This window comes from Somniosus microcephalus, unplaced genomic scaffold (assembly GCF_052327205.1).
Source record: "Somniosus microcephalus isolate GS21.2 unplaced genomic scaffold, FLI_Smic_1.0 unresolved_chr1, whole genome shotgun sequence".
Lineage (NCBI taxonomy): Eukaryota > Metazoa > Chordata > Chondrichthyes > Squaliformes > Somniosidae > Somniosus > Somniosus microcephalus.
The window spans coordinates 150,179,559-150,207,526 of record NW_028225179.1 but is presented as its reverse complement, the minus strand read 5'-3'; the positions used below and the strand labels follow the sequence as shown (position 1 = coordinate 150,207,526).

General features: G+C 48.2%; 1 protein-coding gene across 2 annotated transcripts in view; it reads right to left on the bottom strand.

Moving 5' to 3' along the window:
- The window catches only part of LOC147096250 (transmembrane protein 268-like), a 107,550-nt gene that overhangs the window by 60,422 nt on the left and 19,160 nt on the right, over nt 1–27,968 (bottom strand). Inside the window, exon 2 of one of the 2 annotated variants that reach the window (XM_085975096.1) lies at nt 8,502–8,588. The exons of the other annotated variant lie outside the window; for it this stretch is intronic. The gene's annotated coding sequence lies outside the window, so the exon portion shown is untranslated. The remainder of the gene's footprint in view (nt 1–8,501; nt 8,589–27,968) is intronic. 2 annotated transcript variants of the gene reach the window in all.

Here is a 27,968-nt window from a genome sequence, read left to right as displayed (position 1 = left end):
TATCTACCGGTGAGAGGGTGATGTTAAGTATCTCTCAAGAACGCCAAAACACCTGGAACACCTTGATAGAGACAACAGATCTTACAAAAAACAGCAAGAAGGCATGGTCTCTCATACGCAAACTTGGAGGTGATCCCAAGAAAGCTGCCCAACATCCAAATGTGTCTGCTAACCAAGTTGCACACCAGTTGCTCCTAAATGGAAAAATCAACAAGAAACAACCAAGAGCACAACTAGATAGGAAGAAGTACAGCGATGATCCTGGCTTCACTAGACCATTCACCATGGAAGAGCTGGAAACTGGTAAATCTAGTCTAAAACACGGGAAAGCAATTGGTCTTGACAACATAGCAACGGAGCAGATAAAGCATTTTGGACAGCAAGCAAAGAAGTGGCTCCTACAATTGTTCAACCACTGTCTGGCAACACACAAGCTACCTAATATCTGGCAGAAGGCACATGTAATAGCTCTATTAAAAGCCTGGAAAAGATCCCTCAAATCCTAAGAGTTTTCGGCCAATTTCACTGCTTTGCCACACCTATAAGCTGTTTGAACGCCTGATACTCAATAGGATAGCACCAACTGTAGATGAGATCATTCCAGAGCAAGCAGGTTTCCGCCCCGGCAAATCAACAACAAGCCAACTGCTCAACCTCACACAACACATCAAAGATGGTTTTGAGCAAGGGATGGTAACAGGTGCTGTTTTTGTAGACCTGTCAGCAGCATACGATACAGTGAACCATAGACGTCTCCTCTGCAAGATTCTAGAGATGACAAAAGATATTCACTTAACAGAGCTGTTAGAAAGCATGCTTCAGAATCGCCGGTTCTATGTTGAACTAGGTGGGGAGCGCAGCAGATGGCGTATTCAGAAGAATGGTCTTCCTCAGGGAAGCGTGCTTGCACCGCTGCTGTACAACATCTACACAAATGACCAACCTATAGACGGTGTCACACGCCGTTTTATATATGCTGATGACTTATGTGTCACTGCCCAAAGCACTGACTTTAACACCGTGGAGAAAACGCTTTCTGAGGCCTTGGAGGGACTAAAATCCTACTATGAAGAAAACCACCTTTGCGCAAACCCATCAAAGACGCAAGTTTGTGCATTCCACCTCAGAAACCGTGAAGCCAAATGCTAGTTGAAAGTAACCTGGTGTGGAGCAACACTGATGCATTGCGAGCACCCTATCTACTTAGGAGTCACCCTTGACCGATGCCTCACCTTCAAGAACCACATCGAGAAGACAAAGGCAAAAGTGAGCGCACGAAACAACATCCTGAATAAGCTCACTAATGTAAGAAGTCACACAACACCAGGTTATAGTCCAACAGCTTTATTTGAAATCACAAGCTTTCGGAGCGCTGCTCCTTCTTCAGGTGAAGTGGAGAAATGCATAAAGACACAGCTTATATAGTCAGAGAATCATGTCAGATGTTTACAGGTAACCTTTCCAACTGCCATTTATCACACCTCGGCAGAGAGATAATCACAGCAGTCAAAGGTGTGAATGGTGTCCAAACAGGTCAGTCAGGGAAACATTACATCAAAGAACAATGAGGTGGGGTCACAAGGGGTCAAATATTGCAGATGCTGGGGTCTGTATGAAAAACAAAAAAAGACAAAAAACATTTTTTTTGGCTGGAAATCACAGCAGGTCCGGCCGCATCTGTGTAGAGAGAACAAGCCAACGACGACTCGAGTCTGGATGACTCTACGTCAGGTGGGGTTACATGTAGCGTGACATGAACCCAAGATCCCGGTTGGGGCCGTCCTCATGGGTGCGGAACTTGGCTATCAGTTTCTGCTCGACGATTTTGCGTTGTCGTGTGTCTCGAAGGCCGCCTTGGAGAATGTTTACCCGAAGATCGGAGGCTGAATGTCCTTGACTGCTGAAGTGTTCCCCGGCTGTGAGGGAACACTCCTGCCTGGCGATTGTTGTGCGGTGTCCGTTCATCTGTTGTCGCAGTGTCTGCCTGGTCTCGCCGATGTACCATGCTCCGGGGCATCCTTTCCTGCAACGTATGAGGTAGACAACGTTGGCCGAGTCACATGAGTATGTACCATGTACCTGGTGGGTGGTGTCCTCACTTGTGATGATGGTATCTGTGTTGATGATCTGGCATGTCTTGTAGAGGTTGCCGTGGCAGGGTTGTGTGGTGTCGTGGTCGCAGTTCTCCTGAAAGCTGGGTAATTTGCTGCGAACGATGGTCTGTTTGAGGTTAGGTGGCTGTTTGAAGGCGAGTAGTGGAGGCGTGGGGATGGCCTTAGTGAGGTGTTCGCCGTTATCGATGACATGTTGAAGGCTGCGAAGAACATGGTGTAGTTTCTCCGCTCCGGGGATGTACTGGACGACGAAGGGTACTCTGTTGGTTGTGTCCCGTGTTTGTCTTCTGAGGAGGTCTATGCGATTTTTCGCTGTGGCCTGTCGGAACTGTTGATCGATGAGTCGAGCGTCATATCCTGTTGTTACGAGGGCGTCCTTCAGCGTCTGTAGGTGTCCATCGCGTTCCTCCTCGTCTGAGCAGATCCTGTGTATTCGCAGGGCTTGTCCATAGGGGATGGCTTCTTTAACGTGTTTAGGGTGGAAGCTGGAGAAGTGGAGCATCGTGAGGTTGTCCGTGGGCTTGCAGTAGAGTGAAGTGCTGAGGTGTCCGTCTTTGATGGAGATTCGTGTGTCCAAGAATGAAACCGATTCTGAGGAATAGTCCATGGTGAGTTTGATGGTGGGATGGAACTTGTTGATGTTATCGTGTAGTCTTTTCAGTGATTCTTCGCCGTGGGTCCATAGGAAGAAAATGTTGTCGATGTATCTGGTGTATAGCGTTGGTTGGAGGTCCTGTGCAGCGAAGAAGTCTGGCTTGAACTTGTGCATGAAGATGTTGGCGTATTGGGGTGCGAATTTGGTCCCCATGGCTGTTCCGTGTGTTTGGGTAAAGAACTGGTTGTCGAAGGTGAAGACATTGTGGTCAAGGGTGAAGCGGATGAGTTGTAGGATGGCGTCTGGAGATTGGCTGTTGTTGGTGTTGAGTACTGAGGCTGTCGCAGCGATGCCGTCATCGTGGGGGATACTGGTGTAGAGTGCCAAGACGTCCATCGTGGCGAGGAGTGTTCCTGGTTCAACTGGTCCGTGGGTGCTGAGCTTCTGTAAGAAGTCTGTAGTGTCGCGACAGAAGCTGGGGGTTCCCTGTACGATGGGTTTCAGGATGCCCTCGACATATCCAGAGAGGTTCTCACACAGGGTTCCATTGCCTGATGCGATAGGACGTCCAGGTGTGTTGGCTTTGTGTATCTTTGGGAGGCAGTAGAAGTCTCCCACGCGGGGAGTACGTGGGATGAGAGCATGTAGGATGCTTTGAAGGTCTGGATCGAAGGTTGTGATCAGTCTGTTGAGTTGGCGAGTGTGTTCTTTGGTCGGATCTGCGGGTAACTGTCTGTAGTGTTCCTGGTTGTCCACTAACACAAGATGGGGAGCAAGCCCGAAAACATTGCGAACCAGTGCACTTGCTCTTTGCTATTCCACTGCCGAATACGCCTGCCCTGCATGGGAAAGGTCTACTCATGTCAAGAAGATGGTGCCGTTCTGAATCCAAGCTGACGATTTATCACAGGTTGCTTAAAACCAACAAACACCAGCAGCCTATATATCCTGGCGGGTATCGCTCCCCGATACAAGAAGAACGGCAGCCAGCAAGAAAGAGCGACTCCGTCAAACATCAGATGAAAGGCACCCTCTGCATTGTCATACACCTACACCCAGCCGCCTAAAGTCAAGGAAGAGCTTCATGAACAGTGTTGTTCCATTACAATCAACCTCATCTGAAGCCCGCATCGCCTTGTGGAAAGACCGGCTTGCCAGTCTTCAACAACCCCCAGCGATGGAAATTTTACCTGATGAAAGCCTTCCCCCAGGAGCTAATTGTAACTGGGCAATCTGAAAGTGCCTTAACAGACTTAGGACCGGTGTAGGTTGCTCAAAGGTGTCACTAAACAAATGGGGATATTCAACCAGCCCGACAACTTGTGAATGTGGAACTGAGGCACAGACTATGCAACATCTCCTGCAATGCCCATCGTTAGAGGAACCCTGCACTGTTGCAGATCTTGCCGAATCCAACAACAAGGCGCAAAAATGTGTCCAGTTCTGGCTGGGCTATGTATAGACTGTCCGTGGACACGATAAGAAGACGACCACTCTCTGGGTGAAGAAATTCCCCCTCATCTCAGTCCTAAATGGCTTACCCCTTATCCTTAGACTATGTCCCCTGGTTCTGGACTCCCCTGCCATCGGAAACATCCTTCCTGCATCTAGTCTGTCCAGGCCTGACAGAATTTTATGGGTTTCGATGAGATCCTCTCTCAATCTTCTAAACTCCAGTGAGTATAAGCCCAATCGACACAATCTCTCCTCATACGTCATTCCTGTCATACCAGGTATCAGCCTGGTGAATCTTCGCTGCACTCCTTCCATGGCAAGAACGTCCTTCCTCAGATAAGGCGACCAAAACTGCACATAATACTCAAGGTGCGGTCTCACCAAGGCCCTGTACAACTGTAGCAAGACATCCTTGTTCCTGTACTCGAACCCTCTCGCTACGAAGGCCAACATACCATTTGCCTTCTTAACCGCCTGCTGCACCTGCATGCTTACCTTCAGCGACTGGTGCACAAGAACACCCAGGTCTCTTTGCACTTCCCCTTCTCCCAGTCTATTGCCATGCAAATAATAATCTGCCTTACCCCTGTGGGGTAACTGCATTAAAGCAGCACTCCCGAGAAGGCGCGTAAGAATCACATTTGTAAGCCAAACGCTTCCAAATTGCAACTCCCATGTCAACTTCTTGTCTTCAGTAGTAAAACGCCAGCGGCTCTGCCACAATCGGTTGACAATTAAAAGTCTGTTTTTTAATTTACACACAAGATGGCAACAGAGTTGGGGAGACTTCAACACTCACACCGTGATCAGGAAATTTCGAGGCTGCAATTAACAATGGGAAATCCTAACAAAAAAGCGCGACCAAAAAATTGCGACAAAAGTAAAAAGTTTGTGGGCACAAAAGGGAGGTGAAATTGGACATTGGGCGGGGGACACAAAACAGACGGAATCGCATCCGCCGCCCATTATACCTCACACCTGAATATGGGCCAGGGCATATAATGGGCATCCAATGCAATACTGCCTGTTCTGTGTCCCTGTCCATTGTCCAATTTCACCCCCGAGGTTTTGCACTCTAGGCAGGATTTTTAATAATTTATACAAAACAGCAGCAACCGCACTTCAAAACTAAGCTGTTGGCTGTAACGCATTTTGGGATTTTCTGTGGAGATGAAAGGCAAAGGCCGTTTATTTGTTCTTTAGAAGGACATAGAAACATAGAAGATAGGAGCAGGAGTAGGCCATTCGGCCCCTCGAGCCTGCTCCGCCATTCAATGAGATCATGGCTGATCATTCAAATTCAGTAACCTGTCCCTGCCTTCTTCCCATATCCTTTGATCCCTTTAGCCTTAAGAAATATATCCAACTCCTTCTTGAATATATTTAATGAATTGGCCTCTACTGCCGTCTTTGGCAGAGAATTCCACAGGTTCACCACTCTCTGGGTGAAGAAATTCCTCCTCATCTCTGTCCTAAATGGCTTACCCCTTATCCTTAGACTGTGACCCCTGGTTCTGGACTCCGCTGCCATCGGGAACATCCTTCCAGCATCTAGCCTGTCTACTCCTGTCAGAATTTTAGAAGTTTCGATGTGATCCCCTCTCATTTTTCTAAACTCCAGCGAATACAAGCCCAATCGACCCACTCTCTCCTCATACGTCATTCCTGCCATCCCAGGGATCAGCCTGGTGAATCTTTGCTGCACTCCTTCCATGGCAAGAACATCCTTCCTCAGATAAGGTGACCAAAACTGCACACAATACTCAAGGTGTGGTCTCACCAAGGCCCTGTACAACTGCAGCAAGACATCCTTGTTCCTGTACTCAAACCCTCTCACTACGAAGGCCAACATACCATTTGCCTTCTTAACCGCCTGCTGCACCTGCATGCTTACCTTCAGCGACTGGTGCACAAGGACACGCAGGTCTCGTTGCACTTCCCCTTCTCCCAATCTATTGCCATTCAGATAATAATCTGCCTTCCTGTTTTTGGCACCAAAGTGGATAACCTCGCATTTATCCACATTATACTGCATCTGCCACGCTTCTGCCCAATCACCCAACCTGTCCAAATCATCCTGGAGTTTCTCGGCATCCTCCTCACAGCACACACGCCCACCCAGCTTTGTGTCGTCTGCAAACTTGGAGATATTACATCTAGTTCCCTCATCCAGATAATTAATATATATTGTGATGAATAGCTGGGGTCCAAGGACCGATCCCTGCGGTACCCCACTAGTCACTGCCTGCCACTCAGAAAGAGCCGTTTATTCCAACTCTTTGCTTTCTGTCTGCCAACCAGTTCTCTATCCAAGTCAGTACCTTGCCCCCAATCCCATGTTGACTTTGTCCGATCCGGTCACTTTTTTCCAAGTGCTCTGCTATTACATCCTTTATAATGGACTCTAGCATTTTCCCCACTACCGATGTCAGGCTTACCGGTCTATAATTCCCCGTTTTCTCTCTACCACCCTTTTTGAACAGTCAGGTAACATTAGCTACCCTCCAATCCATGGGTACTGTTCCAGAGTCTATCGAATTTTGGAAGATGACCAGCAATGCATCTACTATTTCTAGGGCCACTTCCTTAAGTACCCTAGGATGTAGATTATCAGGCCCTGGGGATTTATCGGCCCTCAATCCCATCAATTTCCCGAACACCATTTCCCTACAAATACTGATTTCTATCAGTTCCTCCTTTTCATTAGACCCTATGTTCCCCGACATCTTTGGGAGGTTATATGCTGATGGGGTGAGCTGAAGTAGGGTGGGAGGAGGCTCGTGTGCAGCATAAACACCGGCAAAGACCACTTGGGCTGAATGGCCTGTTTCCGTGCTGTAAAATTCAAGGTAATCCATCCACTGTTGGCCGACTTGCACTGTGAATTTACACAGGCCTCAGTAACTTTGTGGCCACCCTTTTGGAAAAGTGCAATGCACAAGGGTGCTGTGGAATGCAAGTGGGTGCTGCACATCAAGTCCTCATTCACCCCACCTATTCAGCTGGCTGATTAAGGAGAATAACATTTCTTTTACCAATATGCTGCCCTCCCAAATGATGGCTCTGCTCTCGACACATTCCTTCCCAGTACCTGAAAACTGTGAAACTTCTTGCCTTCAGTTTTATTTTCTCCTCTTAAAGTATACAACAGCAACATGCAGTTATATAGCGCCTTTAACATAGTAAAACATCCCGAGGCACTTCACAGGAGCATTTTCAAACAAAATTTGGCACCGAGCCACATAAGGAGATAGGACAGGTGACAGCAATAGATTGGGAGAAGGGGAAGTGCAACGAGACCTGGGTGTCCTTGTGCACCAGTCGCTGAAGGTAAGCATGCAGGTGCAGTAGGCGGTTAAGAAGGCAAATGGTATGTTGGCCTTCGTAGTGAGAGGATTCGAGTACAGGAACAAGGATGTCTTGCTGCAGTTGTACAGGGCCTTGGTGAGACCACACCTTGAGTATTGTGTGCAGTTTTGGTTGCCTTATCTGAGGAAGGATGTTCTTGCCATGGAAGGAGTGCAGCGAAGATTCACCAGGCTGATACCTGGGGTGGCAGGAATGACGTATGAGGAGATTGGGTCGATTGGGCTTGTACTCGCTGGAGTTTAGAAGAATGAGAGGGGATCTCATTGAAACTTATAAAATTCTGTCAGGCCTGGACAGACTAGATGCAGGAAGGATGTTTCTGATGGCAGGGGAGTCCAGAACCAGGGGTCATAGTCTAAGGATAAGGGATAAGCCATTTAGGACAGAAATGAGGAGGAATTTCTTCACCCAGAGAGTGGTGAACCTGTGGAATTCTCTACCACACAAGGCAGTTGAGGCCAATTCATTAAAGATATTCAAGAAGGAGTTGGATATATTTCTTAAGGCTAAAGGGATTAAGGGATATGGGGAGAAGGCAGGGACAGGGTACTGAATTTGGATGATCAGCCATGATCGCATTGAATGGCGGAGCAGGCTCGAGGGGCCGAATGGCCTACTGCTGCTCCTATCTTCTACGTTTCCATGACCACAAGCTTGGTCAAAGAGGTAGATTTTAAGGAGCGTCTGAAAGGAGGTGAGAAAGGTAGAGAGGCGGAATGGTTTAGGGGGAGAATTCCAGAGCTTAGGGCCCAGGCAGCTGAAGGCACGGCCGCCAATGGTAGAGGGGTGAAAAACGGGGATGGGCAAGAGGCCGGAATTGGAGGAGCGCAGATATCGCGGAGGGTTGTAGGGCTGGAGGAAGTTACAGAGAATGGGAGGGGGCGAGGCCATGGAGCGAGTTGAAAACGGATGAGAATTTTAAAATCAGGCGGCCTGTTATGTAGCGTTGAAAAGTAGCCAAGACTTACTGCTCGGACTGCCCTTCCAGCGGCATTGCTGGTGGCCTGAGGTAACGACCACTGCTGTTCCTGAAACTCACCAACTGCACAGTTCACCTGCCAAAGGAAAATTAGGTGAGAGCGGAGTTCTTTGTTTGTATCACTGAAAAAAGCTGGCGACGCCTATCTGCAGGAAAAACACGCTCATTATTCCATTCACCCCATAAATAATCTGTTTGTCGGAACTTGGAAGTGCAACTGGATTAAAAAAATGAAAAATATGTTTCATTCTCCTTTTACAGGATTGTGGGGAAAGAGGCAGGGGAGTGCGACTGATTGGATAGCTCTTTCAGGCCCGCTAGGCCGAATGGTCGCCTTCTGAGCTGCATCATTCTATGTTTCCTTCATTATAACAGTGACTACATTTCATACATTCTCATTTCCTTCCCCCCAGCTATTCAAACCAAAAGATTGGTTAACTGCACTGCCAGATGCGTTTTAAGTTACTGGAGTCACGGACGTTCAAAACTGACTGACTGACAAAACAGTTACGCCTAGCTGGAGCCCTCACTGTTTGCAACCATGGGTCAAGAGTGTTGTTGACTTCCTGGTGGAATTCGCTTCACACTTGCAAACAGCCAAACAATGTTATTCTTCTCCTAATTGTGCCTTTCAGTGAATTCAGCATTGAGCCGTGACTCTGGGTCTGCTCAACTCCAGGGGGAAGAGAATCATCGAATCATCTAGCCCAGGAAGAGGCCATTCAGCCCATCATGCTGTCCAATTAGTCCCACTCCCCTGCTCTTTCCCCATAGACATACAAACATAGAAGATAGGAGCAGGAGTAGGCCATTTGGCCCCTCGAGCCTGCTCCGCCATTCAATGAGATCATGGCTGATCATCCAAATTCAGTACCCTGTCCCTGCCTTCTCCCCATATCCCTTTAGCCTTAAGAAATATGTCTAACTCCTTCTTGAATATATTTAATGAATTGGCCTCCACTGCCTTCTGTGGTAGAGAATTCCACAGGTTCACCACTCTCTGGGTGAAGAAATTCCTCCTCATCTCAGTCCTAAATGGCTTACCCCTTATCCTTAGACTGTGACCCCTGGTTCTGGATTCCCCCGCCATCGGGAATATCCTCCCTGCATCTAGTCTGTCCAGTCCTGTCAGAATTTTATAAGTTTCAATGAGATCCCCTCTCATTCTTCTAAACTCCAGTGAGTATAAGCCCAATTGGCCCAATCTCTCCTCATACGTCATTCCTGCCATCCCAGGTATCAGCCTGGTGAATCTTCGCTGCACTCCCTCCATGGCAAGGGCATCCTTTCTCAGATAAAGCGACCAAAACTGCACACAGTACTCGAGATGTGGTCTCACCAAGGCCCTATACAACTGCAGCAAGACATCCTTGTTCCTGTACTCAAACCCTCTCGCTACGAAGGCCAACATACCATTTGCCTTCTTAACCGCCTGCTGCACCTGCATGCTTACCTTCAGCGACTGGTGCACAAGGACACCCAGGTCTCGTTGCACTTCCCCTTCTCCCAATCTATTGCCAGATAATAATCTGTCTTCCTGTTTTTGACACCAAAGTGGATAACCTCGCATTTATCCACGTTATATTGCATCTGTCATGCTTCTGCCCAATCACCCAACCTGTCCAAATCATCCTGGAGTTTCTCGGTATCCTCCTCACAGCACACACGCCCACCCAGCTTTGTGTCGTCTGCAAACTTGGAGATATTACATCTAGTTCCCTTGTCTAGATCATTAATATATATTGTGAATAGCTGGGGTCCAAGGACCGATCCCTGCGGTACCCCACTAGTCACTGCCTGCCACTCGGAAAAAGACCCGTTTATTCCAACTCTTTGCTTTCTGTCTGCCAACCAGTTCTCTATCCAAGTCAATACCTTGCCCCCAATCCCATGTGCCTTAACTTTACACGCTAATCTCTTATGCGGGACCTTATCGAAAGCCTTTTGAAAGTCCAAATACACCACATCCACTGGTTCTACCTTATCTATTTTACCAGTTACATCCTCAAAAAATTCCAGTAGATTAGTCAAGCACGATTTACCTTTCGTAAATCCATGTTGACTTTGTCCGATCTTGTCACTGTTTTCCAAGTGCTCTACTATTACATCTTTTCTAATGGACTGTAGCATTTTCCCCACTACCGATGTCAGGTCTGTAATTCCCCATTTTCTCTCTACCACCTTTTTTGAATAGTGGGGTAACATTAGCTACCCTCCAATCCATGGATAATCCAATCCAATCCAAAGCCCTGCAAACTTTTCCTTTTCAAATATATATCCAATTCCCTTTTGAAAGTTACTATTGAATCTGCTTCCATCAACCTTTCAGGCAGTCTTTTCAACTCGCTGCGTAAAAATAGAAACATAGAAGATAGGAGCAGGAGTAGGCCATTCGGCCCCTCGAGCCTGCTCCGCCATTTAATGCAATCATGGCTGATCATCCAAATTCAGTACCCTGTCCCTGCCTTCCCCCCATATCCCTTGATCCCTTTAGCCTTAAGAAATATATCCAACTCCTTCTTAAATATATGTAATACCCACTGGAAATGTTATGTACGCTAAGTATGGTTATCAATCTTTAACTTAGACACTGTATTATCATTGTTATAAATCCCTGGGTTAAAGTTGCCCATGTGAAGGTACGGCAAGAACTTTTAAGGACACAATGTGACTAAGAGCATACTTTCCATAATTCTGCACCAGTATCAACTGTTGCAGACAGTGAGGCTGCGCAGTCTCCAGGCAGAAACCCCAGGAGGAAGGGATGGAGTCGGGTTTTTCGAGCGGGAAGAAAGGAGCGACTGGAAGAGAAGAGGGCAGGAGCTCTGAAAAGAGGGCTCAGGAGGCAAATGGCTGCCGCATCCCGTCCCGGGCTTCCAAACTCGGCCGCCGCCCTTCGTATTAGTAGCTCTGCATCCAGAACTCAAAGTGGGATTCAGTGATCGTGAAGAGAATTCAACGAAGGGGTTCGGAGTCATAAGTCTTGCAGACATTATACATACCATGAGCTCCAACTTAAGCGCGCCAACGAAAGAGTGCACTCGAATTTGGACACAGGGACAGATTCTCCTTTGAATCCATATAAATGGAGAATGTATGTTTATTATGTCTAGATTCATTCTAATGTATGCAAATGTCTAATTTAGGTCATTGACCCGTAATCTTCTTATACTGTCTGACGTTAAAACTATAAAGTAAGATAATTAGAATTAAGCCATTGTAGTAGTGATCTCCTTACTGGACTATAGAATACTGTCTACAACAGAGACCACATCTCACATATATCTAGAGAACCGTGAAGGGGTTACATTTTGGGGGCTCGTCCGGGATTGTGGTCTATTTATGTCAGTAAACTAACAGTATTGAATGCTCATTGCTAAGAGAGTGGTTTGTGGTTTCTACTGGGCTGTTTGAGCATAAAAGATGGATGTTATTGAGGTTGAAGCTTGGTGCAAACGGAAGCAGATAGCTACTACCCATGCCATTGTGCTGAATGGTGTTGCTAACGATGACCCTGATGATGTCTTGCTAAGGGCTCTGAATTGTGTCAAAGCCTTTGGAAAGGTTAGGATAGTTGAGCGCTGCTTGGATACAGCTACCAAGAAGCAGTTTGTGTTGATCCAGACATCAGAGAACCTGAGAGGTCATGGTTTACCTGAGGCAGTTGGGCTTTCTGAAGAGGCTGGTCCCTGGCCAGTTCAGTTTGTCCCTATTACTACTAAGGAAGAAGAAGGGTTTCAGACCAAGTTGTTGTCATTCTTGAGACAAGAAGGAAAGACTGTTGCTGATGTCAAAGGTCTGATAGGTCCTTTGGCCCTGGATATGAACACTCAGTTGGTCAGTGCCATTAGTTCTCTGGTGGATAAATGCACCAATCTGCCCTTCGAGGCTCAGGGATACCGTAAGCTCCGTATGTTCTCAGGAGTGAGACCAACTCCCAGTGGGGAAGAGGAGTACGACGCCTGGGCTGAGCAGACCCTGCCTCTGCTAGAGGAATGGCAGTGCAGTGACAATGTGAAGAGGCAGAGAATAGTAGAAAGCCTTAAGGGTCCTGCTGCTGACATTGTAAGATTCTTAAAGGCGCAGAACACCTCTGCTACTTCCTTTGACTACATGCAGGCTCTAGAAACTGCCTTTGGAACTACTGAAACCATTTCAGATTTGATGGTCAGATTCAGAAGCACATTCCAGTGTGAGGGAGAGAAGCTGTCCAGTTATCTGCTGAGAATAGACAAACTGCTGCATTGTATGTTACGGAAAAGAGGGATTGAGTTGCCTGAAATGAATCGGTTCCGCATTGAACAGGTTGTGCGAGGTGCATTGCTCGAAGACGTGACTGCTCTTCGCATACGCATGACCCATAAGTTGCGAGATCCACCTACCTTCACTGAGCTGCTAAGGGAAGTCAGAGAGGAGGAGGATATGCTTCAGGCCCGGAATGTAGCAAAGAGTGCTGTGATGACCAAGCTTGTGACTCCTGTTACAGTTCCTACTCCTAAGGGTGATGTCAACCCTGAGATGGAACAGCTGAAGAAGGAAATAAATGTCATGAGAGCCGAGATGGCATATTTTCAGCCTAAGCCCAACACAGAAAGGGATGACGCACGGGTGCAAAAGGTTGAACACCCTGCGAAGTCTAACAGCAAAATGAATGATTCCTCTAAAGGATATCCCCATGAAGGAGATAGACCTGGAGTCTTTTGTTATAACTGTGGAAAGGATGGACATTTCAAGCGAGAATGTAGAGGTGAGGAAAATCTAAAAAAAGTAAATGACCGTCTCATAAAACTTACCAAGAAGTCGGGAAACTACAAAGGGGCACAGTAACGGAACGGCCTGCTGTCCCTGTAGTTAAGAAACGTTCCGCTAAGTGCAATAATAGACGAGGGGCTATGAAAGACATCATACCTGAAGGTTTAGTAGGGCCGAGTTCTGCTGTATCAATACAGATTGAAGGCATTTATACTAAAGCTATCCTCGACACGGGTTCTCAGGTTACCATACTGTACAGATCCTTCTATGACCGATACCTGACGCATTTGCCGTTAACCCCAATCAGTCTTCTGCAGATCTGGGGCCTTAGTCCTGCTGATTACCCATATGATGGCTATTTGTCGCTGAGGTTGGAGTTCTTGGAAGCTGATGTAGGGACCACCGAGACCATTGATGCCCTTGTGTTGGTTTGCCCTGACCCCATGGTGAAAGGTGAGGTTTCCATACTGGTTGGCAGTAATACACCCATAGTGAGACGACTCCTGACAAGCTGCAAAGAGCAGGGAGGTGAAAACTTCTTGAGCACCAGACACATTCACCCTGTTTTCAAAAAGGCTTTTGAGAAACTGCCTGAACTTTCTTCCGACGAAGATGATAGCAAAAGAGGAACTGTGTGGTACGTTCAAGCCAAACCTATCACCCTGCGTCCTGGAGGAGTGGCTAGAATCCCTGGGATACCAAAATTCCCTGGAACGCCAGGTACTGAAGCCATTCTGATAGAGTCACCTGATGATCCTGCAGAAGAGTCACGGTTTCCAAATGAGCTTCTGGTGAGACCAGAGTTGCAGACCCCGACAGCTGTGATGTCAAGGAGAGTTACAGTGACCGTGAGGAATATGTCAGGCAAAGAAATCACATTGAGGAAAGGAATGCCGATTGCGCATCTGTTTCCTGTAAATGTACTGTCGTCACATGTGAAGGAAGAGTCCAAAGTTAACTCAACCGGAGATCTGACACCCTCCTCCTTCAACTTTGGAGATTCATTCGTTCCTAAAGAATGCAAGGACCGATTAGTCAGGAAGATGATGGAGCGGAGAGGAGTTTTCTCTATTCATGAGTTTGATGTTGGTTGTAGTAAGAGTACTCGCCATTCTATCAGAATTACCGAGGATAAACCCTTTCGGGAGAGGTCTCGACGGCTGGCACCAGCTGACATCGAAGCAGTGAGACAGCACCTGTCGCAGTTAAAAGAAGCTGAGATCATTACCGAGTCCAGGAGTCCTTATGCATCTCCTATAGTGGTGGTGAGGAAAAAGAACCGAAAGATTCGGATGTGTGTGGACTTTAGGACGCTTAACAGACGTACTATTCCCGACCAATACACCGTTCCAAGAATTGAGGATGCACTGGCTTGTCTTAATGGAAGCAAGTGGTTCAGTGTGTTGGATATCAGAAGTGGATACTACCAAATACCGATGAGTGAATCGGACAAAGAAAAGACAGCCTTTATATGTCCAGTTGGGTTCTACCAATTTGAAAGGATGCCACAGGGAGTTTCAGGCGCTCCAGCAACTTTTCAAAGAATAATGGAACAAACAGTTGGGGACTTGAACTTGCTCGAAGTATTGGTGTACTTGGACGATATCATTGTGTTTGGGGCAACCCTTGAAAAACACGAAGCTCGGTTGCTGAAAGTGCTTGGTCGCCTGGAGGATGAAGGTCTCAAGCTATCATTGGACAAGTGTCAGTTTTGCCAAACATCCGTGTCCTATGTGGGGCATATTGTATCACAGGATGGAGTAGCCACAGATCCATCCAAGATCGAAGCTGTTACCACATGGCCCAAACCGAACACAGTGACTGCCTTGCGGTAATTTCTTGGGTTCTGCGGATATTACAGGCGCTTTGTGCAGGATTACTCCAAAGTGGCCCATCCTCTGAATCAGCTGCTGGCTGGTTACCTCCCACCAGCCGAGAGGAAGAAAAAGGCTAAAGGTAAAGAGAACAAGGACTACTTCAAACCCTCTGAGCCTTTTGGTGTTAGATGGGATGAGAAATGCGAAGAGGCCTTCCACACCTTAAAGCAAAGTCTTACTCAAGCCCCCGTGTTGGCTTTTGCAAACCCACAGCTGCCATATGTGCTACACGTGGATGCCAGTCAAGAAGGGTTGGGTGGTGTGTTGCATCAGGACCAAGGAGCAGGGCTGAGACCCGTAGCGTTCATCAGTCACAGTCTTACGCCGTCAGAGCGTAACTACCCAGCTCATAAGCTAGAATTCTTGGCGTTGAAGTGGGGGGTGGTGGATAAGCTGCAGGATTATCTGTATGGAGCGAAGTTTGAAGTGAGGGCAGACAATAATCCATTAACCTATGTGTTGACTTCGGCAAAACTTGATGCCACCGGCCACCGCTGGCTTGCTGCACTATCTGCTTACGACTTTAGTCTCAGGTACAGACCTGGGAACCAGAACATTGACGCAGATGCTGTCTCGTCGCCCACACTACCAGAAACCAGAGTGGAAAGATGTTGCTTCAGCAGATGTGAAAGTAATGTGTCAGATGTCCGTGGTATCTGGACCAAAGAATTCATTTCATGCCCGAGAGATTGACCACTTGGGAGCGTCAATGCATGCTGTTCCCCAGGCATTTTGCAACCTTTCCAGTTTGGATGTACAAAACTTACCCATGTTGTGTTCATCTGAAATATCCAAAGCACAACAGGAGGATCCCTGTATTCATGAGGTGTTTTCAGCTCTCCGTCTGGGTGATATTACACAGATCGACAAATCAAAACATCCTGACTGTCGTCTGCTCCTAAGAGAATGGGACCACTTGGAAATTAAAGAGGGAGTGTTGTGTAGAATCACTCACCCACCCACTAAACCATGTCATTCACAGTTGGTCCTGCCTGAAAAGTACAGGGAAATAGTGATGAAGTCTTTGCATGATGACGCAGGTCATCTGGGAGTAGATAAGACCGATGGGTTGGTCAAGGACAGATTCTATTGGCCGCGTATGAAGTCTGCGGTTGAGGAGTTCTGCAAGTCCTGTGCACGTTGTGTCCAGAGAAAGACTTTACCTAAAAGAGTTGCTCCTCTGTTTCACATGCAAAGTGATGGACGTCTAGACCTTGTCTGTATGGATTTTCTGTCCATCGAACCCGATTCCAGCAATACCGCAAATGTCTTGGTCATTACAGATCATTATACTCGCTATGCCCAAGCTTTTCCCACAAAGGATCAGAAAGCATCCACCGTTGCCAAAGTGTTGTGGGAGAAATACTTCATCCACTATGGACTGCCAAAGCGAATACACAGTGATCAAGGTAGAGACTTTGAAAGTAGACTTATACATGAGTTGTTGTCCATGCTCGGGATTGAGAAGTCAAGAACAACTCCATACCATCCTCAGGGAGATCCTCAACCTGAGCGGTTTAACTGTACTTTGTTAGACATGCTTGGAACGCTGGATTCGAATCGAAAGAACAAGTGGAGTCGGCACATTGGACATCTTGTTCATTCTTATAATTGTACCCGAAATGACGCTACTGGTTTTTCACCGTACTACCTCATGTTTGGACGTGAAGCGAGGATGCCAGTGGATTTGTGTTTCGGAGTATCCAGTGATGGCACATCACAGAGAACTTACCTCAAGTATGTATCTGACATGAGAAAGGAATTGCAAGCTGCTGATGAACTTGCTGAGTCTGTTTCTGCCAAACAGAATAAAGGAAATAAGCAGAGGTATGACCAGAAGATCCGGTTTTCCCAACTCATGCCTGGTGACCGAGTTCTCATACGGAACCTAGGACTTCAAGGGAAACATAAGTTAGCAGACCGCTGGGCTTCTACACCTTACATTGTTGAAAGTCAAATGTCACAACTACCTGTGTTTCGGCTAAAACCTGCAGGTGGGAATGGACCCATAAAAATAGTGCACCGGAATCATATCCTGCCATTGGGACAGCAAGTGCGTCTGGATCCGCCAGCGGATAATGAGCCGACACCTAGTAGGAGAACCCTGCAGAGAAGAAGGAGGAAAAAAACGAGAAACCAGGAAAACTTTGTTCCAGAAGACAGAAAACCCATGACACAGTGTGTGGATCATGAGGAACCTGATGAGTCGGAAGATGAAGAATGGGATCTATGGTACGACCTCCCAGAAAGACGCATAAGACAGAATCTGGATGAATTGTCTGAACCATTTAGCTCAGACTTGGACATGGTCTGGGAAGAACCAGATGCTTCCGAGAAGGAGATAAAAGAGACTGAAAGGCATGATAACAAAGGAACCAACGCCTCCATCGCAGTTGAAGGAACTGAAGACCGGGTATCCGAAATAAGGCGCTCACAGCGAGTTAAGAAGGTTCCTGAAAGATTGACATACAGTACACTAGGAGTGCCAAGTGTAATGATAGCCCCTATGGTTCGATATGTTACCTCCCTTTATACATGGTTGGGAAGCATGCAACCACTTGTGTGTAAAGTTCATTAGTCATGGGGACATGCCTATATTTGGTAGAGGGGGAGTGTAATACCCACTGGAAATGTTATGTACGCTAAGTATGGTTATCAATCTTTAACTTAGACACTGTATTATCATTATTATAAATCCCTGGGTTAAAGTTGCCCATGTGAAGGTACGGCAAGAACTTTTAAGGACACAATGTGACTAAGAGCATACTTTCCATAATTCTGCACCAGTATCGACTGTTGCAGACAGTGAGGCTGCGCAGTCTCCAGGCAGAAACCCCAGGAGGAAGGGGTGGAGTCAGGTTTTTCGAGCGGGAAGAAAGGAGCGACTGGAAGAGAAGAGGGCAGGAGCTCTGAAAAGAGGGCTCAGGAGGCAAATGGCTGCCGCATCCCGTCCCGGGCTTCCAAACTCGGCCGCCGCCCTTCGTATTAGTAGCTCTGCATCCAGAACTCAAAGTGGGATTCAGTGATCGTGAAGAGAATTCAACGAAGGGGTTCGGAGTCGTAAGTCTTGCAGACATTATACACACCATGAGCTCCAACTTAAGCGCGCCAACGCAAGAGTGCACTCGAATTTGGACACAGGGACAGATTCTCCTTTGAATCCATATAAATGGAGAATGTATGTTTATTATGTCTAGATTCATTCTAATGTATGCAAATGTCTAATTTAGGTCATTGACCCGTAATCTTCTTATACTGTCTGACGTTAAAACTATAAAGTAAGATAATTAGAATTAAGCCATTGTAGTAGTGATCTCCTTACTGGACTATAGAATACTGTCTACAACAGAGACCACATCTCACATATATCTAGAGAACCGTGAAGGGGTTACATATATTTAAAGACTTGGCCTCAACCGCCTTCTGTGGTAGAGAATTCCACAGGTTCACCACTCTCTGGGTGAAGAAATTCCTCCTCATCTCTGTCCTAAATGGCTTACCCCTTATCCTTAGACTGTGACCCCTGGTTCTGGGCTCTCCAACCATCGGGAACATTCTACCTGCATCTAGTTTGTCCAGACCTGTCAGAATTTTATAGGTTTCGATGAGATCCCCTCTCATTCTTCTAAACTCCAGCAAGTATAAGCCCAATTGACCCAATCTCTCCTCATACCTGCCATCCCAGGGATCAGCCTTGTGAATCTTCGCTGAACTCCTTCCATGGCAAGAACATCCTTCCTCAGATAAGGCGACCAAAACTGCACACAGTACTCAAGATGTGGTCTCACCAAGGCCCTGTACAACTGCAGCAAGACATCCTTGTTCCTGTACTCAAACCCTCTCGCTACGAAGGCCAACATACCATTTGCCGCCTTCACCGCCTGCTGCACCTGCATGCTTACCTTCAGCGACTGGTGCACAAGGACGCCCAGGTCTCGTTGCACTTCCCCTTCTCCCAATCCATTGCCATTCAGATAATAGTCTGCCTTTCTGTTTTTGACACCAAAGTGGATAACCTCGCATTTATCCACATTATACTGCATCTGCCATGCTTCTGCCCAATCACCCAACCTGTCCAAATCATCCTGGAGTTTCTCGGTATCCTCCTCGCAGCACACACGCCCACCCAGCTTTGTGTCCCCTGCAAACTTGGAGATATTACATCTAGTTCCCTTGTCTAGATCATTAATGTATATTGTGAATAGCTGGGGTCCAAGGACCGATCCCTGCGGTACCCCACTAGTCACTGCCTGCCACTCGGAAAAAGACCCGTTAATTCCTACTCTCTGCTTTCTGTCCGCCAACCAGTTCTCTATCCAAGTCAATACCTTGCCCCCAATCCCATGTGCCTTAACTTTACACGCTAATCTCTTATGCGGGACCTTATCGAAAGCCTTTTGAAATATTTCTCCTCATCTCCCCTCTGGTTCTTTTGATTATTACCTCAAATCTGAGTCCTCTGGTGATCGACCCTCCTGCCAGTGGAAATAGTTTCTCCTTATCTACTCTAACAAAAGCCCTCATAATCTTAAACACATCGATCAAATCTGCCTTTAACCTTCTCTGCTCTCAGGAACGTTTTCAAATGGACCAGACCTCAAACAGGAGGCCGGTAACCTCAGAACTGTGCATGTTTTTCCCCTGACAAAAAGGGTGAAATGAAACTCTTGATCGGAGTTTAAAGCTTTAGGAACTGAAAAGTGGGAAAACACCATGATTTATAATTGTGCTGAGAATGTCCAAACTCATGTAACACTGACATCGTGTACTGAAGTAATGACTGACATTCCAATTCTACAACTTAAGGGTACGGCAGCCTGGAGGCTATGGTACTAGCCTAGTGGCCCCCCCCCGCCGCCCCACGGTTTGCAAGTTCAAAGCCTGTCATGACATGTTGTGATAATTAACTCAATAAATCTGGTTAACCTGAAATGTTCACGGGAATGTTTCCAGCATTTTCTGTTTTTATTTCAGATTTCCAGCATCCGCAGTGTTTTGCTTTGGTTCAATAAATCTGGTCATTTCTGGGCTAGCGCCAAGGCAAATAAACATGAAAGGTGCTGGATTGCCCTTTGGGGAGGGAGCTGGCCCCCTGGCCTACACGTGACTCCAGTTCCATACTCTGTGGGTGACTCTTACTGCCCTTAACTAGGAATGGGCAATAAACACTCCCTTGTTAGTGCCGCCCACATTTTTAAAGTGCAAGGCCAATATCATCTGCCTTCTCTTCCCAACCCTAATTTTTTTGGTTGCTCTTCTTTGTTAGTTGTGATGTGTATCATTCCAAAACTCAGAATCCTCCCAGACAATCTGTTCCCAGGCCTCTGATGAGGCAACTCTACTGCAAGCCAGTGAAAACTCCTTGTTCGGTTACCTTTTCCCCAATACTTACTGTGGCTCAGTGGGTAGCACTCTTGCCTCTGAGTCAGAAGGTTGTGGGTTCAAGTCCCACTCCAGGGACATCAGCACAAAATCCAGGCTGACACTCCAGTGCAGTACCGAGGGGGTGCTGCACTGTTGGAAGGACTGTCTTTTGGATGAAACGTTTTGGACCGAGGCCAATCTGCTCTTTCAGGTGGACGTAAAAGATCCCACAGCATACTTTTGAAGAAGAGCAGGGGGAGTTCTCCCTCGTGTCCTGGCCAATATTTATCCCTCAACACATCACTAAAAAAACAGATTATCTGGTCATTATCACATTGCTGTTTGTGGGATCTTGCTGTATGCAAATTGGCTGCCGTGTTTCCTACATTACAACAGTGACTACACTTCAAAAAGTACTTCATTGGCTGTAAAGCGCTTTTGGACAGCCGGAGGTCATGAAAGGCGCTATAAAAATGCAAACATTTCTTTCTTTTACCTCTATTGGAGACTAGGGGCTAGAAATTGGGTATAGCCCCGTTTGGGGCGCTAGTCCTGGCGAAGCGCAAATTTTAGCGCCCGGTGCAATTTAGCGCCACCTAGCGCGATATTGGGTTGCAGCGCCCCTGAAGGTGATTGCGGCGCTAAATCAGGCGCTGCACGAGACTCCTAAGGCGCTAACCCGGCAGCGCAACCCAATTTCGTGGCGGCGCAGGTGCAGTCAATAATCACTTTCCCTGAGACACACTGGCGCCGGCCAGCTCTTAAAGGGGCAGGTCAATTGGCATCACCAGACACACTCACTGCCTTGTAGGCCTTCAAATCGGTGGGAGCCTACCTGTGGCGCACCAGCCTAGCAAGACATGGAAAGGGTGAGGCAGAGGGCGGAACGCCTCACTGATGGGGCATTGGATGCTTTGTTTGGCGCAGTGGAATCAAGGCCAAGGAAGATGGTCGGAATATGATTTATGTTTTGGACAGTCTCCCGGGTGTGAGAGGCAGTTATGTGTCAGTGTATTACTTTTGCTTTCTGTTGCCATAGCTTTCTCATGTTTGAAGGAACCACATTTTGTGTAATGAAACACTTTCTTCATTTACAATGGCCATGTCTGCTATTTACATGCATCTTACCCTTCACAGGCTTGGGGGTATCAGACCGGTTCCATTCCTGTTCTTGGAGTGGCAGCAAGCATTCCGTGAGAGGGGCCTAGAAGCTACTTCTGATCAGCCTCTGATGTGCAGCCTGAGCAGAGCCGCTCGCGTAGAATTTCAGGCCAGCAGGCATCTTCTCAGCCACCGACAGAGATGTCCTGCACCTTATCTGAGGCTGCAGATCTGACTGAAGCAGCTGGCACAGCTCAGTCACCACCTCCTTTCTAAATCACAGCCTTCTGACACACATGTAGGAAAACTGCTGTCGGAAAACCCTGCCAGTGTAAGGTCTGCTGTGGCGACGTCTGTTGGCCCTCCTCTGTCTGGCCATGCCCGCCCCCCTCTCCCAGCGTCTCAGTGCTCTTTCCAGATGATTCAGCAGCAGGACGTTCCCCTCCAATGCAGCCCCCATTATAAGTGCCCACAGGAAGGTTCCCCGTTGTTAAGGCTCACCAACAGCAAGGTGATGGTCAGAAGGCTGAAGTTCGTCTGCCTGCGCTGGTTCAGTGGTCAAATGGCTCTCAGTGTGCAGCTCAGCAACTCTTTGTAGCTCTCGAGGAAGTTGTGCTCCAAAAATGGCTGCCGCTTTTAAACCACACCAGTCCCCTTTAAATAACGCTCCTCCAGCCCGAGAGCGACTTGGTAAGGCTCCAGGTAAGCTGTCACTATTAGCGCCAGGCGCTACGGAGGGGGGCGCCACTGAATTTCCGGTCTGGGGCGCCCAAAAGGCGTTGCACACTCAAATGACATCATAATCTGCCTGCGCCCATGAGCGGGCGCTAAGATTTAGCGCCGGCACTAAATGCATGCTCAATATGGGACAAGGCGCTAGGTGCACTGCGCCTGCCCGGAAATTGGTTAGTGCCCCACTTTTCGGCCTCTTTAGGCGCTAATCGGTGGCGCTAACAGCCGAATTTCTAGCCCTAGGAATTCATAACATAGGACTACAGTACTGAAATTCGAACCTTACTATCCCTTCCCCGGCATAGTACAGCCAAGTTGTCAAACCGGTACTCAATGTGCTGTGCCTCTGGATATACATTATTACATAGAAATTTACAGCACAGAAACAGGCCATTCGGCCCAACCCTTCTGTGCTGGATTTTGCGCTCCACACGCGCCTCCTCTCACCCTATCAGCATAACTTTCTATTCCTTTCTCCCTCATGTGTTTATCCAGCTTCCCCTTAAATGCATCTATGCTACTCACCTCATCCACTCCCTGTGGTAGCGAGTTCCACATTCTCACCACTCTCTGGGTGAAGAAGTTTCTCCTGAATTCCTTAGTGGATTTATTGACTACTATCTTATACAGGTAGACTACCTTTTATCCGAACTTCCGAAAACTGAAACCCTCTAAAAACCGAAGGTTTTTTCGTTCAGCGTAAGTCGTGCGCACGATATGACCAGAGTGGCGCACGACCCCGACCCCCGCCGACCCCCCCGCGGACCCCGACTCCCGCCGACCCCCCCGGACCCCACCGCCGCCGACCCCGACCCCCGCGCCAACCCCCCCCGACGACCCCCACCCCCGACAAATTTCCCAGTCTTATAAAATACCTTCCGATATCCGAAATTTTCCGAAAACCGAAACATGGCTGGTCCCGAGGTTTTCGGATAAAAGGTAGTCTACCTGTACTATATTTGTCTTTCTTTTAAAACAGGTCCTCAATTACATTGGTATAGTCAGGGTTGTATGTTGTACTGCAGAGATTAAAAAGGAAAGCTACAAAATCTTGAAAAGGTGCCAACTAACTCATAAGTGGAAATGAAACAAAAACGTCAGTGGCCACAAAGTGTTCAATTCGGAACGCTGCTCGTCTGGTCTTCAAACCCAACATGTTTCTCAGAATTGTAACCATGGAGGGGAAAAAATGTGTCACTTTGTTACATGGAAGCACAATTCTTGTTTCACTGCTAAACCTTGGATTATGAACTTTGTAACAGGAAAGTCTTCATTTAAACATACAAGTGATAGAAGGTTGTGGGTTCAAGTCCCACTCCAGAGACTGGAGCACAAAAGTCTAGGCTGACACTCTAGTGCAGTACTGGGGGAGCGCTGCACTGTCGGAGTGGTGGCACTGAGGGAGCGCTGCACTGTCGGAGGGGCAGTATTGAGGGAGTGCTGCACTGTCGGAGGGGCAGTACTGAGGGAGCGCTGCACTGTCGGAGGGGCGGTACTGAGGGAGCGCTGCACTGTCGGAGGGGCGGTACTGAGGGAGCGCTGCAATGTCGGAGGGGGCAGTATTGAGGGAGTGTTGCCCTGTCAGAGTGGCAGTACTGAGGGAATGCTGCACTGTCAGAGGGGCAGTACTGAGGGAGCACTGCACTGTCAGAGGGGCAGTACTGAGGGAGCACTGCACTGTCGGAGGGGCGGTACTGAGGGAGCGCTGCACTGTCGGAGGGGCGGTACTGAGGAAGCGCTGCACTGTCAGAGGGTCAGTACTAAGGGAGCGCTGCACTGTCGGAGGGGCAGTACTGAGGGAGCGCTGCACTGTCGGAGGGGCAGTACTGAGGGAGCGCTGCACTGTCGGAGGGTCAGCACTGAGGGAGCGCTGCACTATCGGAAGGGCAGTACTGAGGGAGCGCTGCACTGTCGGAGGGACAGTACTGAGGGAGTGCTGCACTGGTCATTATCACATTTCTCTTTGTGGGAGCTTGCTGTGCGCAAATTGGCTGCTGCGATTCACACATTACAACAGTGACTACATTTCAAAAAGTCCTTCATTGACGGTAAAGCACTTTGGAACGGCCCAAAGTCATGACAGGCGCTATATAACTGCAAGTCTTTCTTTCATTTCATAAGGTTAAAGGGCGAGGTGGAGGTGCAAAGCGCTGAGTCAGTGAAAGGCTCCCAATGGAACCGATCCTGTCTTCCCAATTTTCTTCCCTACTTATCCCCCTCTCCTGAAGCCACTCAAGCAAACTGGTGCAGGATTCCCCGAGCAACAGCAACTCTGGTACTTCACGCAATTGGCCAAAGACTGGACAGAGTGTGCCGTGACCTCCAGGCCAGGATTTTAACCCCTCACCCAGTGAGAATGGTACGTAAAATTTGAAAGCTCCAGCTCCCGGCTCCAACCTGGTGTGTTCCCGGCCGCTGCCATTTTTATGGCAGAGAATCAGACCACTGACGAGGCTCCCGCTAAAGACAGCAGGGGGCCTACTTAACACTCAAAAGTCACAGCCTTTTGAGGTCATCAGCGTCACGACTTAAACTTTACTTCAATGTCCGGGTGGGGGTCCCGCACTACCTGCAGCCCCGCAGGAGAACCACACTGGGAGAAGCTGACTGGCCAGAAGAGGCCAAGTAATCTTTAAAAATTACTTTAAATCAGAACTCCTTGTGGGCCAGGAGGAGCAGGAGTGCTTTCCGCACCCACGCCCCGCAAGGAGTTCCTGAGCCTCCCCAAACCTGCTCCAACCCGCCCCCCCCCCAAACCGCCCCCCCAAACCTGCTCCAACCCACCCTCCCACCCCGATCGCCTCCAGCCTCTGCATCCACTGGCAGTCCCCACGGGTCCATGGTTGCTGCTGTCAAACTCCCACTCCTGCCTGCCCAGGTAGTGAATCTGGCCGGGTGTCGGACGGGACTGCGGAAACTTAGATTTAAACGAGGCCCTGAGCCTCCACATTCTGAACTCCGTGCTCTACCCGCTTTGGGGCTTGCGCGCACCATTCTCCCTTCGCGCCATCCCAACCACTTTTAAAATCGAGCCTCAGAATTTGACAGCGAAAGCCATTACAGCTGAACTCAATCCTGTGCCCACGCAGTATTCACGGGCATACTTTCTGCAGTGATCAGTGGACCCCAATGAGTAGCAGGAACTGTGTCAAATTTCCCCTCGCCCCCTCAGACAGCAAACAACGCAGCACTCTGCAATGCGAGTATTTAGTATACAATCCTTGAATTCAATGGGGCGTGAAATTGGTCTGGGTCAGTAGCACAAAATGGGTGATTGTAAACCAGCCGCCCGATTTACACCCCGCCCAATTTTCTTTTCTTTGAAAATCAACAGAAAATTTTGGGCAGGGTGTAAAAGGGACTGTCTTTTTGCTATTGCCTGTTTTGCCCTACTGCCCACTACCAATGACAGCCCCCATTATGTTCCAGGAATTATATTTCCATCACAGTTTCTAAAGCCCATCCTGCTTGTTGGGTTTTTAATGTAGTTAACCCATGGAAAGCCGTAAATCTGGTGGTAGTCAAGGTGCTGAATCCAGTATTCATTACACATGTGACAATGCTGCCTCATACGAGGAAATGGTGGTGTCTCTCACAGGATCAAATTAGCATTGATATTCTCGTGATCCCTAGCCCCGAGCTCCACTCGCGATCCACTGGTCACTAGATCACTAGTCTAGTGGAGGAGCATAGTCTTGACGGCAGAGGGGTCTGGGAATTTGGGAGCCAAGTTTAAGTGAAGAGCCAGTGCTCAATGAGAACAACAGGCATGGTCGGGGGATGGGCAGTGGGCTCAGGTAACTTTAATACGATAGCAAAATACTGCAGATGCTGGAAATCCGAAATAACAACAGAAAATGTTCTGTCCCAGCCCTGCCTTTCGATCTATTTCATTTCCTTCCCAGTTTTGAAAAAGGGTTAGACCCGAAACGTCGACTCTAATTTCTCTCCACGGATGTTGCCTGGCCTGCTGAGTTTTTCCAGCATTTTCTGTTGTTATTTCAGGTAACTTTAACCTTGCAGCTAGGGATAAAATGCACCCACTATTAGAGCCAGGGGAACTTAAACAGCAGAAGAGGAGACTGGGGGAGAAAAGAGCAAAGGATGGCAACGGATGGCCAAGGATGGCAAAGGAGCTCCCTAGGGAGCTGCCAGCCCAGGAGCCATCCTGCACTAGAATTACAATATGCAGACGATGCTTGCGTCTGCGCTCACTCGGAGGTCGAACTCCAAACCATCGTCAACACCTTCACCGAAGCGTACGAGAGCATGGGCCTTACACTAATCATCCGTAAGACAAAGGTCCTCTACCAACCTGCCCCCGCCACACAGTACTGCCCCCCGATTATCAAAATACTCGACAAGGCCTTGGACAACGTGGACCACTTTCCATACCTCGGAAGCCTACTGTCAACAAGGGCAGACGTCGATGACGAAGTCCAACACCGCCTTCAGTGTGCCAGTGCAGCCTTCGGTCGCCTGAGGAAGAGTGTTTGAAGACCAGGACCTCAAATCCGGCACTAAGCTCATGGTCTACAGAGCAGCAGTGATACCCGCCCTCCTGTATGCCTCAGAGGCATGGACCATGTACAGCAGGCACCTCAAAGCACTGGAGAGGTACCACCAATGCTGCCTTCGCAAGATCCTGCAAATCCATTGGCAGGATAGGCGCACCAACGTCAGGGTTCTCGCGGAGGCCAACATCCCCAGCATCGAAGCTTTGACCACGCTCGATCAGCTCCGATGGACGGGTCACATCATCCGCATGCCCGATACGAGACTCCCAAAACAAGCACTTTACTCAGAGCTCCGGCACAACAAGAGAGCCCCAGGTGGGCAGAGGAAACACTTCAAGGACACTCTCAAAGCCTCCTTAAAAAAGTGCAACATCCCCACTGACACCTGGGAATCCCTGGCCCAAGACCGCACAAAGTGGAGAAGAGGCATCCGAGAAGGCGCCGAACACCTCGAGTCTCTTCGCCAGGAGCAAGCGGAAGCCAAGCGCAGGCAGCGCAAGGAGCGCACGTCAACCCAAGCACCCCACCCACCCGCCCCTTCAACCACCGTCTGCCCCACCTGTGACAGAGACTGTCGGTCCCGCACTGGACTCATCAGTCACCTGCGAACTCATTTTTAATGTGGGAGCAAGTCATCCTTGGTTCCGAGGGACTGCCTAAGAAGAAGATACGAGGAAATACAAGTACAAAAAGCATAGACTTGAAAAATTGGTGGTGTTATTGTTAGAACGGAGATTAAAGGGCAATATGATTGAGCTGTTTAAAATTCTGAAGGGGTGGGACAGAGTAGATAAAAACAGCACCTCATCTTTTGATTAGGCACTTTACAGCCTTCTGGACTCAACATCGAGTTCAACAATTTCAGACTATAACCTCGGCCCCATCATAGAAAAATTACGATACAGGAGGCCATTCGGCCCATCGCATCCATGCCGGTCGGAAAAGAGCTACCCAGCCTAATCCCACCTGCCAGCACTAGGTCCGTAGCCCTGTAGGTTACGGCTCTTCAAGTGCACATCCAAGTACTTTTTAAATGTGATGAGGGTCTCTGCCTCTACCACCCTTTCAGGCAATGAGTTCCAGATCCCTACCACCCTCTGGGTGAAATTTTTT